Source organism: Grampus griseus, assembly GCF_964374135.1.
Source record: "Grampus griseus genome assembly, chromosome: 13".
Classification (NCBI taxonomy): Eukaryota; Metazoa; Chordata; class Mammalia; order Artiodactyla; family Delphinidae; genus Grampus; species Grampus griseus.
The window spans coordinates 86,640,273-86,657,334 of NC_139007.1; positions in this window are offsets into that span (position 1 = coordinate 86,640,273).

The following is a 17,062-nucleotide window of genomic DNA, read 5'->3' on the forward strand; positions in this document are numbered from 1 at the left end:
CCCACCCTAACGGCCTCATCTTTTTTTTTTTTTTTTGCGGTACGCGGGCCTCTCACTGTTGTGGCCTCTCCCGTTGCAGAGCACAGGCTCCGGACGCGCAGGCTCAGCGGCTATGGATCACGGGCCCAGCCGCTCCGCGGCATGTGGGATCCTCCCGGACCGGGACACGAACCCGTGTCTCCTGCATCGTCAGGCGGACTCCCAACCACTGCGCCACCAGGGAAGCCCACGGCCTCATCTTAATTTATGTCTACAAAGACCCTATTTCCAAATAAGGTCACTTCACAGGCACAGGCTTAGAACTTAAACCTATCGTTGGGGGCAGGGGTGGGACAGCACAATTTACCCCTTAGCAATTCCCAACTTCAAGTCTGAGGTATTTTTAAGAACAGACAGACCTGATAGCCTAGGTATCATGCTTTCCCTCCTTCATGCCTGGGTCCCCTTGAACTCACGGGCTTGTGTCCTGTTGACTGTCGCACACCCGCTAAACTCAAGTCCCTGGAGGGCGCGGAGCCCCTCCCCCAGGAAACTGCCCGCTGATGCCCCAAAGCCCCCCCAGCCCTGTGCTCAGAGGACTCTCCACCTTCTGCTGTGAATGTGTTAATTTGTCATTGAACCACCCACCGGAGGGGCCGCCCTGGTGTCCAAAGTGCCCAGTTCTGCGTCTTCCTCTTGCTTGTTTTCTAAAGGACAGCGTTTGAAGCTCTCAGCGCCACTGGTGACGGGAGGTTCTGGTCCCCACAAGCCCTGGGGGAAGTGGGGAGAAAGAGGGATGCTAACAGAAGAGAGAGGGCGGGTGCAGGGCGAGGGGCTGCGTGGGGACCGACCCCTGGGGGGGCACGAGCTGCGGCTTGGAGGAACAAAGAGCACGAGGGGTAAACGTTCGCTTCGCTTTGTGCGGTAGAGAGACCCTCCCCGTCGCTCACCCATTCACAGAGGGGCAGCTCCCCGCTGCCGCCAGCCGCAGAATTAATGCGCCCGATGAAGCCTGTTGTCTGCTTGGCTGCTATGCCAAGCGCGTGATGAGACGTCAATAAATATTCATGCTTTCCATTACTGGCAGTTTTCATTTGCATGTTACTCTTTAGAAATGATAGCAAAAAAGCTCACAGTGTAAAAAAAATGTATACATATTGCTTTGGTTGACAATAAAGGAGTTTGTCTCTTGGTGGGAGATGAAATATTCACATTAATTTCAAGGATTTTCCTGTGAGTGTGTTGAGGTCTTAGCCTGCTGGACACAGCACTGTACGCATCGCCCTTTCATATAAAGTCTGTGTCCAAAACAGCATTGGTATTTTTTTCTTAAAAGCAAGATATACAAGAGAAACTAATGCACAAAGACATTGAGAGCCAAAAATATTAATACTAATACAAGCTGTCAATAAAAAGAGTAGAGAATTAAAGACACATTTTCCCCAGTTAATGTTCAAACAAGCAAGGGGATCCAGGGACTAGATGTACTTTGAGTCGCTCAGTCCTTTTCTAGAGCAATAGAACGTACAGGTCAAGGAGGAAATTGGAAGAAAACTCCCTAATCTCATGGAAGAATTATAAAAAGATGTCCCAGAGGGATGGCTGAATATATTCTTCTATTCAAAATAGTGATCAAGAGAAAGACAAATAAATCATCAGAGAAAGCGGAGCAAATACACATTTTTCTAAAGGGGACACACTTCGAGGGCAGCACACACCGGGTAACCCTCCTTGTCACTCTGTTCTCTGCAGACGCCCCACTCAGGGGTGTCCAACCTGAGGCTGGGCAAGATGACCCTCTAGGCGGTGAAAAGAAGACACAGTTACATTTCCAAATCCCCTCCTTTACGATTTCTATCTGGGAGTGTGATCTCTAACACATGTGATATGTTAGTACGACAGTATGCTCTATAATTCATAGATAAATTGGGAGCTGCCTGCACAAAGGTTTCTGTTGATGGGGTGTGTGCTTGGACACTCCCCACAAGACTGGACATCGGCAGGACATGGAGACGAGGAGACAGCGGGAGGCGAGGTCGTTACGGACCCAGAAGTGTTGACGCAGGAGGCCCTGCCTTACTAAAGCAAGTAAAGGCACCGCTGGCCTGACGGTGGGCGTCCACGTGCGACCTGAGAAACAGGCTTTACTGTTCAGGAATTTTCATGGTGTAGAAAAGAACTTAAAAAAAAAAAAATCCTAAAAGATTTTTTTTTGAAACTAAAGTGCATAGGCTTAGAGCTTGAAAGATTTCACGGCTGGTTTTTAGTATCTGAAATAAGTTTTAAAGCTTATTTGTCGACGTAAGACTTTATTTGCATTTAGCATAGACTGTGATTTTATCTACTTCCAACACCGGGTTTTGACAGTGTATAATTTTCAATATACCCTCCCTTCCAAGACACATGTTGACAGAATTTGGGGAGCGAGACATTAGCGCTTCAGATCATTTGTCTGAAAGGAAAAAAAAGTGATTTCGTTAATTTGGGTTTGTTTTTTCAAGAATAGTTTTCTCCAAGGAGCTCGAACCCCGTTACGAGTCTTGGTTTCACGAGGAAGGCAATGGATTTGTTGTCTTTTATTTCGTATTTGGTGTCATTTCTGTGTTTCCTCAGCCTTGGCCAACAGGTGGGGACTGGAGCAGCAGGGCCACGGGAAGAGTGACAGCACTGCCACCTCGGGTTCAGTCCACAACGGAACCAGACGGAACCCACAGCCCGAACCCCTCTGCTTCCTGGGGGCTGGAGGGCGTCACTCACAGGTGCTTTCAAAGGAGTTTTCCTGCGTATCACTTGGGGTTCCTTTCTCCAGACCCCAGGACACCCCGAGTCATGATGGGAGAGGGGACAGGACCCCGAGCAGCATTTATGAGTCACGTCCCTCTATGAAATTTGATCTCAGATAAATGGTCTGAAGAACTAATGCCTCAGCCGTCAACTTCTGCCGATGTGTATCTTAGAACAGAAAATGCATTACATACTGTCAAAACGCCAGTGTCAGAAGGAGATAAAAATCAAAGCCTGTGCTAAATGCAAGTAAAGTCTTTTTTTTTTTGGTTTCTTTTTTTGCTGTACGCGGGCCTCTCACTGTTGTGGCCTCTCCCATTGCGGAGCACAGGCTCCGGACGCGCAGGCTCAGCGGCCATGGCTCACGGGCGCAGCCGCTATGCGGCATGTGGGATCTTCCCGGACCGGGGCACGAACCCGTGCCCCCTGCATCGGCAGGCGGACTCTCAACCACTGCACCACCAGGGAAGCCGTAAATGCAAGCAAAGTTTTAAATCTACAATGACTTCTGAATGCCAACTTGTGCCCAGCAAGTGTCCTGTGACACCCTCCCACCTTGGGACGACTTTCTTCCGGAAGCACTGAGTTCCTCATGCAAAGACCCCCAGGGGAGGGCCCAGGGGTCTGTGAGTGTCCAGATTCCCAGGGCATGTTCAGTGCTGGTGTCCCCTCTGCTTAGCACCGGGCCTTGAATCTCCTAATGTCATTGACATCTCATCAAAACTCTCCTGAAAAGTGGGGCGAGGATGTAGCAGGGAACTGGTGTTTCCCTGAGGCTCCAGGTGACACAGGACAGAGGCAGCAGCAGTCCCCCCCCCACCCCCCGCCTACCCCGGCCCTGGTCCTGTGGTGGGTCGGCAGCCTCAGGCTTTAGCTGTGACCTTGTCCCTGCTGGAATCCACTGTGGCTGGGACAGGAGGCCCCAGGGTTCTGATGCTGCAGCCTCTGACCTAGGACAAGACCTCAAACCAGGGTTTATCTGCCCGGCTGCTGGGACCTCCATAAATGGTCATCGAATCAGAACAAGTTAATCACGGTCGGACGCTCTTTAGATCGACAAATACTCCTCAGAAATACTGTTGAAGCTCTTTGGCATTTTCCTTAAGAATCAAGATCTCTTAAAGGGTTAATCCATAATTTCAAAGAATCAGCCAACTGACTCAACACGTGCAGCCTCACAAGCACGGATGCCAAGTGCCCACCTGACGGTGGAACGCGATCCCCTGGAGAGCTCTGGTGAGTCCTGGGGTCGGGGCCTGGGAGGGGAGCAAATTCAATTGCTCCTTCTTCAGGTAATACGAAGTGAGGGGCTACTGGAAACTCCAACGATTGTCCATTCCTCCTTCAGCCTTTAATCATCCGAGTGCTTTCAAAGAGCATCGTTATGGGCAATCATTGCCCATTGGTTATTCTTCCCCATGTCCCTGCAATACAGCCTCACTGCCAGCCCATTTGCTCAGCTGAGCCAGTCAGAGTGAGGACAGCTCATCGATTTGCAAAACCAAACAGTAACAAATTGGAGTAAAAATATCCCCTTTCTGTGACTCCAAAGCTCAATAAGAAAGAACCTGGGAGTCTAAAACTAGAAGTCCTTCCTGTGTGGGGCAGGTGTGCTGTGTGCAGCTAAAAACTACATGGCACCTGCCACCCGATGGTGGCTGCCAGGGGACCACGCAGGTGTGCACGCACACACACGCACACACACACACGCACCGCATCACCTTCATCACCTCCCCACACAGAGGAAACACACATGTGGACAACATACACACATACACACACCACGCCTCCACCTTCATTTCTCTACACAGAGAAACCACACACTTACACATACACCACCACCACGTTACATCCCCCATCATCACCACCACCATCATCACTGTCACCCTCATCATCGTCACCACCATCATCACCTCTATCATCCCCACCATCACCACCATCACCATCATCACCATCACCACCATCACCATCATCACCACCACCACCACCATCACCATCATGACCATCATCATCATTACCACCATCACCGTCATCACCATCATCACTATCACCTTCATCATCGTCATCACCATCATCACCTCTGTCATCCCCACCATCACCATCATCACCATCACCACCATCGCCATTATCATCATCATATTTATCACCATCGTCAGTGGCATAGTTACCAGCACCATCATCATTATCATCGTTATCGGCACCACCAGTACCACCACCTTGGATTGTTTTCCATTCAGTCATTCAGCTTCCTTATGCACACTTTCCCCTCTTGTTCATTCATTTATTTGGCACTAAGAGCTTCCTGTATGTGTGCGTCATTTTGCCAGGCGCTGGAGAAACAGAAATAAGTAACCCATAGTCCCTGGCCTAAGGATCTCACAGACTATAGGAAACACAGCAAAGTAAACTTTGCTGTGTGCATGCCGCCCACCTCTCATACAAGTCAGACCCTAGAAAGCAAGGCATATAACACAAGTCTACAAAGAAGCGCCAGTGTTTGAATAAGGAGGGATACCCACTCACTGAGGGGAACCAGACCAGCGAACCAGGAAACCTCCCTCATCGCCATCCACTCTCTTACGTGGATTTGCACACCTCCAGGGGATGCACTGAGCGACATCCCAGCACAGTGTCCAGAGTGAAGGGTGGCCCCCCAGCCTGAGCACGTGCACGCCCCCAAGCTGGACGTCTGCAGAGAACAGAGTGACAGGGAAGCCCATCTGGGTATGTGCTGCCCTCAAAATGTGTCCACGTTAGAAAAAAATGGGTATTTGCTCAGCTTTCTCTGACTTATTTTAGTCTTTCTCTTTATCACTATTTTGAATAGAAGAGTATATGGCAGGCTCTGGAACCGTGGCATGCTGCTCTGGTCTACGGTCAGAAATGCTGCATTAGGTCACACTGCCTTTAAGAGAAAGGCACAAGGATCCCATCCTAAAATGATGTTGATTTTTTAAAAAGCTTTTTCTAGATACATGCATATATCTGTTTAAAAACAGAGAAGGACCTCACGTCCTAGCATTCACTGAGTGTTTATTACATGCTAGCAACCATTTAATCCTCATATAAACATACAGGCAAGGCACTATTCCTACTTCCACTTTAGCTGAGAAAATTAAGGGTCAGAGCAAAATCAGGATTGCAAATTGTAATCAACTATACTTCAATTTTAAAAAAGGATTGCAAATCTTGTATGTCAGAACGAGGATTTGTACTCTGGTTGTTCTGACCCCAAATCGTGTGCTCCTGACCACCATGGAGCAAAAGTTTCTCCTCCCCAGACCCAACCCGTCAACCAAGACGGCTCCCATCAACACGGTGTTGAACTTCCTCCCAGCTTCTTCTCTGCCACCCCATCATCTTTTTGGTGAATTCAGCACCAGAAAGTAGGAATCAGAGGTGGTTTTTCCCCACCTGGGTTCCTGCGTGCTCTCTTCCACCTTCATTTTCCAGCAAGATGCTGCTCGGAGCTGCCACGTTGGAATAGCCATATGGGTGGTGGACGTCCGGAGACGGCCTCAGTCTCTACGTAAAGCACCAAATTAAACTCACTGACCAAGGACAGCTGGGCTGAAGCCTGCTGTGAACTACACTGTAAAGAACGAAGCCACAGTGCTAAATGGTGGCTGGGTTGTGGTGTCTGGGGATGAGGCTTCATCACCGTACCTGCGGCCTTCCCTGTCAGTACACCTGTGTCTGCAGTCCAGAGGTGCAGGTGCTTTGTCCTCCTCACAAAACTTAAACGTCTCCACGCAGAGGAGGAAAGGGGTCAAAATGAACATGGCACATCTCAGACCACCCAGGGAGCATTTAATGGAGAAGTCTTCCAAGTTACAAAGTGGGTCTTTAATTTCCGCTCACGTTTACAACAAATATTGAAAATCTCAGTGCCCTTGGCTGTCCCACCAGTTCTGGTTCCTGGTGTGAGGTTCCACCTAAAGTTAAGTCACGGGGTGTCCTCACCACAGCCCGGACAGCCGAGCTCTGAGCCAGCCTTGTCTTGGCCACGACTGCCTGCCCCACCGCCTCTCCTAGGAAACCTGGAGACTTTTGACTGGACTCACTGCCTCTTATTAAAAATTGCATTTAAGGGACTTCAATGGCCATCCAGCGGTTAAGACTCCACGCTTCCAGTGCAGGGGGTGTGTGTTTGATCCCTGGTGGGGAAACTAAGATCCCACATGCCACACGGCACAACCAAAAACAAAAACAAACTGCATTTAAAAGACAGCTCCCAGTACAAGGTTCTTACTATGAGTCAGAAGAACGGCACATTTCAAACTTTCGCCTGCTTTGATAAGCCTGTTACCATGTAGGCCCCGCTTAGGCAACTCCAGCCAGAAAGTAAGAATTCGACCTGACCGGTGGCCCGTCCACGCCAAGGGCCAGCCTCCGGCTGCTGTTCTGTATCTTATAGATGCATGTAATATAGAGTATGTTGACCCTTGAACAACTTGGGGTTATGGGTTGACAATTTGAGTATAACTTTGGAGTTGGCCCTCTATATCTGAGGTTGTACACTTACTGGAAAACATCTACGTATGAGTGGACCCTCGCAGTTCAAACCTGTGCTGTTCAAGGATCAACTGTACATGTGTATGTTAAAGTATCATTTATATATATTATTTTAAAATATCTAATACCTGTATACTAGATACATGTACATTCATATTGTATATGCGTAATAAACACATTTAAAATCCATTTTGGGGATGCTGAGGGCCTTGGGGCTGTGTGCGGTGCACGTCCCCAGGGCCAGACCTCGGTTCCGGACCTCTCTTGGGCTGGCTGGCTGCATCACTTTGGGAGAATCTCATAACTGCTCTTGATTTCTTCTCCAGAAGACAAGGCACCTCTTGGAGAGTGTGTGTGTGTGGGGGGGGTGTCTGCCCCGTATCAAAAACGTATCGCAGAGGGGCCTTTTCTTCTCTCAGCTGAGACCCCGGCTGTGGGCAGCAAGGGGGAGCCAGGACGCAGGGCTTGTCAGCCGCCCCCCGCGTCACGGAGCCAACAACGCGAAAGGCTCTGGGCTCCAGAGGGAGGAGAGAAAGGGGGCTGGGAAGACGAGGCCCCATCTCAGATGAACAACCAGATGCTCATCTATGCAGCGTCACACCTGCAGAAGCCGGGCCGCCGGCCGGAGGAGACCAGGCCGGCGCCTTGGCCACCCTCTGCCCTGTTCCTGGCCTCCACTCCTCACTTAGACGCAGAAGTGTGGTCCCAGCTTCAGCGCTGGGCTGCGATTGGGCACCAGGGCGGATCTGTTTTAACCTCACACTTCAAGTTGTTTATAGGTTTTAATCACAGCCTTAAATAACAGAGGAAATCATCACATGTTACAGTCGTCTGAAGCCATTGAAACATTCTCTCAGCATTTTTTTATCTGCAGCTCGGCCTTCAGACCCTTGAGAGCTGGTGTCCTGGGCGGGTGTTGCTCTGGGTGGGGAGGGACCCTTGTTTCTTCTTCTGTCTCCCTGCAGCCAGCTGCCCACCCCCTCCCTGGGGCCTCCCTCTGTTTAGGCAGCCTCACAGGTTCCCAAACAAATACAATATCACATTACAAAATTAAAATCACTGTAGTGGTCATTTAGTATAAATTCTTTTTTTCCACCAAGGACACTGTGGAATTATTTTTCTGATTATAAAAATACCCCACACTATCAGTGCCTGAAACAGAAACATGGTTCATGTGCTGATGGGGTTTTTTTTTTTGGTTGAATTATTTATTTATCTATTAATTTATTCGGTGGATCCATTTTTAATTGTTTTATTCTGTAATTTCTCTTGGTGCTCAAAATCTTTGTTACTGAGGAGTTTCTGGTGAGCTCCTAGTAGAACGTGCATTGTGGCATCCTTTCAACCATGGGAAACACATTCTTCATCATCTTTTGCTGATGATTTTTTATTTGAATTTTTTAGTAATATTTACACAGGGGTCAACATCTAGACCCACAAAAGGTCACAGGGCAGTCAGGCACTCTCCCCTCCGTCCACAGACACCCAACTTCCTTCTCGAGAGGCACCAGTGGAACCACCTTCTTAGGTATCTTTCGAGAGACATTGTGGCACCTACAATCGCACACACACAGGAACATTTTCAAGGAGGACGTGGGAATTGCTGCAGCCTCACCACGGCCATGGAGCCACGTTCATGACCAAGGGAATAAGGGGTCAGGGGTCGCCGAGGGGCTGTCTGTTAGCAGCGCTTGACCGAGCACACTCACTGCCCCTGGCCCGAGGCTTCTCTGTTTTCCATCAAAGACTCTGAAAGACTGAATCAAATCACTGGCTAGGGAGTGGAATCATCACGACTTGATCCAACCCAATTTTTCTAAGTTTCTGTTAACTTTACTCATATAACTTTACTCAAATATGAGAGCTCATTATTTTTATTTTTTATCTATTTTCTTGTGCTGAAGAAAAGTATAGTGTTTATTGCAAGGTGTCAAATAAGAAGAATGGGCAACTTATGCTCAAAAGACCTAAAGTCCCTGATGGCTTTCAGGGAAGGTTTTTTTAAAAATTAATTAATTAATTATTTGATTGCAGTATAGTTGATTTACAACTCTGTGTCAGCTTCAGGTACATGCAAAGTGACTCAGCTATATATATTATATATATTATATTATATATATATATATATATATATATATATATATATATATATATATCTTCCTCCCCAGATACTCTTCCCATACAGGTCACTACAAAATACTGAGTACAGATAGCTCATTGTTTTTAATTTTTCCACTTGCTTTGAAGTGTCACATTACATATTATCTCATTAATAGTATGTTCAAACTACAGCACAATCTCCAAATTTAGTAGAAATCTGCATGTTTTCTTTTCTTGACTTTTTCTCCTTCAACTCAAACGGCCTGGGTTTGGTTCTAAAGTGTGTAGGTTCATATGACCCCCTAAAATCAGTATTACTTACTTCCAGGTGACTAGAAACAAAAGGGAATTCTAAATGCTACTCAAGAGAACACTAAAGGACACGTACTCAATGATAAAAATACATGTGTGTATATCAAAGAAAATGAGCCATTCACGTCCACTAGCAGCAAAATGAGTGAATCTCAGAATCATAAAACAGAGCCAAAGAAGCATGTCGCCAAAAATGCACACTGCAGGCCTCCTCCAGAGACGCGGGCCATCCACCAGGGATGCACAGCGTATGCAGAAGATTAAACAGCAATGTGAAAAACAAGAGTTCATCCTGAAGGTAGGGCCGGTGGCTTCCTCATGGGGGGTTGTGGAAAGGGACCCCCAGGGCCAGTGTTGTGGGAACAGAGGATGTGGTTTTGCCTAAATTTAGACAAGGTTGATTAATCATTGATTCTTCTTTTATTTGGACCTAAATAGACCCACGGCTGGCAGTTCATGTTGAATCGCCTGGAACGGGTTACATCACCCCCAGTCGATTTGCACACGTGACCTGTTTCAGGGTCACTGTTTTATTGGAACCACGGAGAGTTTCCATTTTGCTTATTTTTCATTTTGCAACTGACTGTACGGGGGGGAAACACCACGACCAGAGAGGCCTGTGGTCCTGCCCCAGGCTCTTCTGTGGTCGCCTCCGTGAAGGTCAATTGTCTTTCAGGGACAGGACATGATGTCTCCACACTCCTCTGTCTGCCTGGGGCCGGTTCGGTCAGCCTCCCATTGGGAGCCCAGCACTCTGAGCAGTTTCCCATCTACACCCAATGCCCCCCTCCTTCTGGCTCCATCTCTCTCTCCCAGCCACGGGAGGGCTCAGCTTTTCCTTGCAGGGGGAGGGGAGGAAGGGTTAGATCACAGGAACCCGGCAGTTTTGAAGACATTTTGGCAAATTTGAATAATTTATTGTGATTAGGAGCTGCACGTTCCTCCCTTGTAGCTCAGAAACGCTGAGATTTCAAAGCCATCTGGCATCCCAGTGCCAGTGACACCACCTGTGTCAGAGGAGGAAACCTTCAGGACCTTGGAGAAGCCGTACTTCGCCAGGAACAGGAGCGCTTGGTCTCCTCTCCCCTGACCGTTCTGGAAGAGATGACGTGACATGCCAAAGACACACCAAGTGTGCGGAGGGGCCTGATAACAAGCCCAGGGCTTACTGTGCATCTAAGTCAATTGAAAGTTGAATTTTGGGATAAACCATTGCCCTAGTTGGGGCAGATGCCTGAGATCTATTTCTGCAAAATCCTGGGAAACCCAGTGCCCACAGTTATGAATGTGCAAGGGCAACAAAAATGGTTGTAAGATGAAGATACCCACCAATGAAAGGACGACTCTGACACCCAGACCTTCCTCTCTGCGTGAAACTACTTCCATCACTGCCCAGGGTGCCAGCATCTTTGTTGGCCAATGCATCACTAAGCCACAGCTTCATCACGCTGTGTAATGATACCTCCAAAGCGCAGGGCTCACGGCACAGATGCCCTGTACCTGCTCCAGCCCTGCGAGGGGTCTGGGGCTCAGCTGGTCCAAGCTGGCTCGGCTGGGAGGCCCTGCCTGGTCTTAGGTACAGGCTGCAGGTTGGGTTTAAGTCAGTCCAAGTATCTCATCCTCCCGAGACCAGTGTTCTCGCAATCAATGGCAGGACCACAAGAGCCAAGCCCAGCACACAGCACATGTAAAATTTCTGATGACATCACGTTCACTCACACTCCATTGGCCAAGGCAAGTCACATGACCAAACTCAAAGTCCACAGGGAGGGACTTATCTCCTGCCCCAAGGGGAGGGGGTGTCTGATGAGAAATCCTCCTTTCATCATGGGGGCCGTCACCATGGTGCCTCCCTGGTTATCGAACTTTGAACATTTGAATGCAATGCAAGATGACTACAAAATAAAATTATAAATCTTGCAGGACGCGTTATCCCATAGAGTCAATGAAAGTAACGGGGAGGAATTATTTGACTCTCACACAGAGGCCCAAGCGTGTGAAGGCCCACTTCAGTTGGCAAAAAGAGAAAAGCAGCTTAAATGGTGTCAAACCACAAATTCACAAGAGACCTATTCAAAGGTCAGGAGAGGCCTTTGGGGAAACTGATCCACACACTGCAAAAATTACCTCCTTTATGATTCCTAATGGGAAAGGAGGGATCCCGCTACCTAAAAAGAATTCTATTGAGAAAAATTATACCAGAAGACACCCCACAGCACTTGATTCCTTCCTGTTTTTAATAAGTATTGTCAGAATTGCAAACAAAACCTAAATTCTGCTAAATACGTGAGAAAAGTCATTTATTTGCATGGCTTCCACTTTTATTTTTCAATATAATGCCCCAAACCGAAACTGTTTATGCTATTTATTCTGAATTTTTGGTGCCCACTTTAAGCAAACGCCTGGTAAGTGGATAGTGAGGCCCTCCTGAAGAGACACGTGGAGTTTAGACTCAGAGACTGGGAGACCGGCTCCAGTCTCAATGTCTGTGACAGCCTGGTCACTTTGGGTTTGTTAACCTTCCGTGGCTGAGTTTTCTCATCCACTCCTCACTGAAAAGGTCAGGGAGATAATGTATGCAAAGCAAACAACACCTAGCACATAGGGGCCCTCAGTAAGTGGTATTATTGTCGAGATTATCACATCGTCCTATTTCTGCTTCTAAAATTGTATTTATTCTCTTTATTATGGTACATACTATTTCAGGTTATCTAATTGCAGTAAAGTTCCTATAACTAAATTGAGCAAAATACACTGAACTCAAACAGTCTACACACTTTCACCTGTTCTTCTGGAATCTATTATATATTACATAAGCAAAAGAGGATTCAAACTCAGAAGAAATACGTTTATGCAAAAATTAACACGTCCTGAAGGGATATAACTAACTATAGTCCAACAGCTCCTGTGCAGCTGGGTGTAAAATTCACGTGTTCAGTGATAATTTAAGTATAAAGTTACATAAAAGACACATGGGGTAGCGGAACGCACATCTAGAGAGGTCCGTGTGGAATGTTTCTCCTACCCTCCCTGCACTTCGTTCACCTTACCTGTTGCCTCAGTCTGTGCACAGCAGAAGAGGTGTGAGTGACCAGAAAGGGAGGGAGAGAAGGAGGGAGGAAAGAGAGAGGAAGGAAGGGGGGAGGGAGGAGGGGGGAGGGGGAGGGGAAGAGGAGGGGAAGGGGGAGGGAGCTCACTGCTTCTTAAAGCTTGTTATTGCAAAGACAACATGAAATATTCTGTATTGTTCAGCATTTGAAAGCAAACAAATTAGTCAAAGGCGAAAGCTAGTTATTAGAGAAAAGGTGATTGTCAACATTCTCTGGGAGAGGAAAGGTGTTTGTAAGTCACAGCAGCGCATACAGCCAGGAAGGCACGGAGACCATGTGTTGTATCTGAACTGAGGGGTCAGCACAGGCAGTAAAATGCACAGTAAAATCCCTGGGTCATGAGATAAAGCCCATTCTGGGTGGAGGAAGCAGCCTGAAGAGAGACACAGAGACACAGGAGGGCACAGTGCGCGTGTGCATGTGTGTGTTCACATATGTGTGTGTTGAGCTGCCAGTGACTGGTGTTGCCAACACATATGCCACTGGAAGGAAAGGAGTGGGGAACGCAGTGGAGAAGAAGGCAGGTCCAGCCACGGGCTTCGCACACCATTCTGATGGATTGAATTACATCATCAAGGTCAGTGTTCAAAGATGTGGTGAGGCCTGACCCCTCTCTAAATTGGAGGAGAGCTGTGCTCGCCCTCGCCTGCAGAAGGCACGTATGCATGTTAGCACAGACGCACGGCACCCAGCACACAGCACAGATACTTCTACACTCACAAGGAAACCACCAACTGAAAGTCCCCCCCGCCCCGGGGCGGAGGGACAGTGGGGAACAGCTCATCAAACCTTTCACTCCAGGGGGAGTGTGGAAGGTGAGCTGGCGTGGGAAAACCCGGAGAAGGATCTCACGGTGGCCAGGAGAACTCCCCAACACAATCAGCACCATGAAAATGCAATACAGCCTCATCCCTCAGCCGCCATCCACTCCTGAAAAACAGGAAACACCTCATGCTTATCCCGTGGCTCAGGAAACAGGAACCCCCTCAAGTAGAATACAAGTGAAAGACCTGTGGGCTCCTCCACCAGGACAGCCCGGGGGCTGGTTGGAGCTGATAAGAAACAGTGTGGCAACTGGGCAAACCAGACCCAGAACGGGGGAGAGAATGAAGGGCAGCACAGAAAGTTCAAGGAAGACGCAGTCTGGAAGGACCAAGCTCAAGGGACAGAAGGAAACTCCAGCAGGGCCTCCCAGGCTAAGAGGACCGATTGCAGGGCCTTCCCTGGCCGTCCAGTGGTTAAGACTCCACGCTTCCACTGCAGGGGGCACGGGTTCGATCCCTGGTCGGGGGACTAAGTTCCTGCATGCCGCGTGAAGTGGCCAAAAAATAGAAAATAAAAGAGGATTGATTGCAATAGGCCAGGAGAGAGCAGATGGATGGAGCTAGGAAGGTGTAGCAGGAAGGAAGGGAACATAATAATAGGATGAGGTAGTGGGGTAAAGTTGTCAGGACTTGGCTTTCAGGGAAAATATCTATCTGGGTGCAGAGGGCAAAGTGGCTGGTAGATGCCACTCAGAAGGGGGAGGTCACGGTGATACCGCCAGACAGTGACTGAGCAAACGTGCATTTGTAAGATATTCTGGGGACACACGGGGTGCACCCAGGACAAAGACCTGTCACCCTCCCCACTGTCTCCTGTGATTTCAGAGGCATCCCTGGCTGCCCGCTGTCTGCTTCCTTCCTGACCCGTCTTCCTCTCCCTGGCTATTAAGTGCTGGGATTCCTAAGGCTTGCTCCTGCTAATTCTTTTCTTCTCATCCTGAACTCTGTCCCTGAGAAATCTCATCTGTGACCCCAACTCCAGTCAGCCTTCAAATGAAGATGGATTTCAGATTCTTATCTCCAGCCCAGACCCCTTTGATGAGCTCAACATCCATCTGTGTCTCTAACTGCATTTCCACTTGGACATCGTAACTCAAATTCAAGATAAAAGGAACAAACTCCACCTCCCCTTCCAGACCGTCTTCCAGGCCTCTCTGAGTTGGTCCCCAGCACCAGCATCAATACAGCTCTGCAGCCCAGCGAGGGCACCTCTTACAGCCTCACGTCCGATCTGTCTTCAGAGTGTGCTTCTCTCCCGCATATCTCTGGAATTCACCCATTTCTCTCCATCTTCACTGCCACCACTCTTGTCCATCAGGACCTCCTCAAGGCCACTGCCCACCCTCCTGACTGCTCACTCCACACCACTTTGTTCCTTTCTATACCACCCGGGGTGCCACGGCCAGAGTTGTTTTAGGGGACATGAATTGCTTGTCCCTCCACATCCACGTTCTAGACCCTTCCAAACAGCAACCCAGATGGCCAGCCACGCTCGAGGGTGGGCGGGATGGACCCCGCAGACCAACGTGCATTTTGCCCACAAGGATTCTTTCAAGTCAGGCGTGCATCCAAAGACAGATCAACTGAGATGATTTAATCTAGATTCTGGGACTTCTTGAAAATTCTCCAGGAAGCAGAATTTTTCTTCCCCACTGGCCAAGAAAACAGAGCTTGTACCCAGATGGCCATCTTTGAACAAGCCGTCTCCCTTCCTCCCTCCGTCAGGATCCTGGAAAGAACTCCAAGGAGCCGAGCCCAGGGTGCAACACAAACCAGGCCACACTGTTGCAGCCTAGATGGAGCCTTCGTCGAGTTACATGAGCCAACAGCTCAGCCACTCGGGCTTCCTAAACCAGCTTGATGCAGGTTTTCTGTAAAACAGAGCGAAAGCACCTAAATGTTGTAGTTAACGTGTCATGAGCCTCTGGGCAAAAGTGCTTCAGGAGCATCTCATGACTCCTTTTCTTCGCATAAAACCCAAAGACCCTTAACCCAACCTCCAAGGCCCTGGCTGGTCTGGCTGTTTTCCTTCCAGACGCTTCTCAACCGACTCTGCACTCTGCTCTCTGACGCCCCCTGCACTGAACCGACTTCAGGCTCCTTGTCACTTTCCTGCAACCTAACGTCTTTGCACTTAATTCTTCATCTGGGATGTTCTGCCTTCTCTCAGCCTTTCATGAAGCTACTCTTATTCTCCATCACCCCCCAGGTCATTCATCTTTTGCTCCAGGGAGGAGGGCACAGTCAAATTCCTGTTACATGCTTTCTAGGTCGTCAGCACATTTTTGGATTGGGTTGTTTGTTTTTTTGTTATTGAGCTGCATGAGCTGCTTGTAAATTTTGGAGATTAATCCTTTGTCAGTTGCTTCATTTGCAAATATTTTCTCCCATTCTGAGGGCTGTCTTTTCGTCTTTTTATGGTTTCCTTTGCTGTGCAAAAGCTTTGAAGTTTCATTAGGTCACATTTGTTTATTTTTGTTTTCATTTCCATTTCTCTAGGAGGTGTGTCAAAAAGGATCTTGCTGTGATTTATGTCATAGAGTGTTCTGCCTATGTTTTCCTCTAAGAGTTTGAAGATATACAGACTGCCAACAAACACATGAAAGAATGCTCAACGTCATTAATCATTAGAGAAACGCAAATCCAAACTACAATGAGATATCATCTCACACCAGTCAGAATGGCCATCATAAAAAAGTCTAGAAACAATAAATGCTGGAGAGGGTGTGGAGAAAAGGGAACACTCTTGCACTGCTGGGGGGAATGTGAATTGGTACAGCCACTATGGAGAACACTAGGGAGGTTCCTATGACCCAGCAATCCCACTGCTGGGCATATACCCTGAGAAAACCATAATTCAAAAAGAGTCATGTACCAAAATATTCATTTCAGCTCTATTTACTATAGCCCGGAGATGGAAACAACCTAAGTGTCCATCATCAGATGAATGGATAAAGAAGATGTGGCACATATATACAATGGAATATTACTCAGCCATAAAAAGAAATGAAATTGAGTTATTTGTAGTGAGGTGGATGGACCTAGAGTCTGTCATACAGAGTGAAGTAATTCAGAAAGAGAAAGACAAATACTGTATGCTAACACATATATATGGAATCTAAGAAAAAAAAAATGTCATGAAGAACCTAGGGGTAAGATGGGAATAAAGACACAGACCTACTAGAGAATGGACTTGAGGACACAGGGAGGGGGAAGGGTAAGCTGGGACAAAGTGAGAGAGTGGCATGGACATATAAACACTACCAAACGTGAGGTAGATAGCTAGTGGGCAGCAGCCGCATAGCACAGGGAGATCAGCTCGGTGGTTTGTGACCACCTAGAGGGGTGGGATAGGGAGGGTGGGAGGGAGGGAGACGCAAGAGGGAAGAGATATGGGGACATATGTATATGTGTAACTGATTCACTTTGTTATAAAGC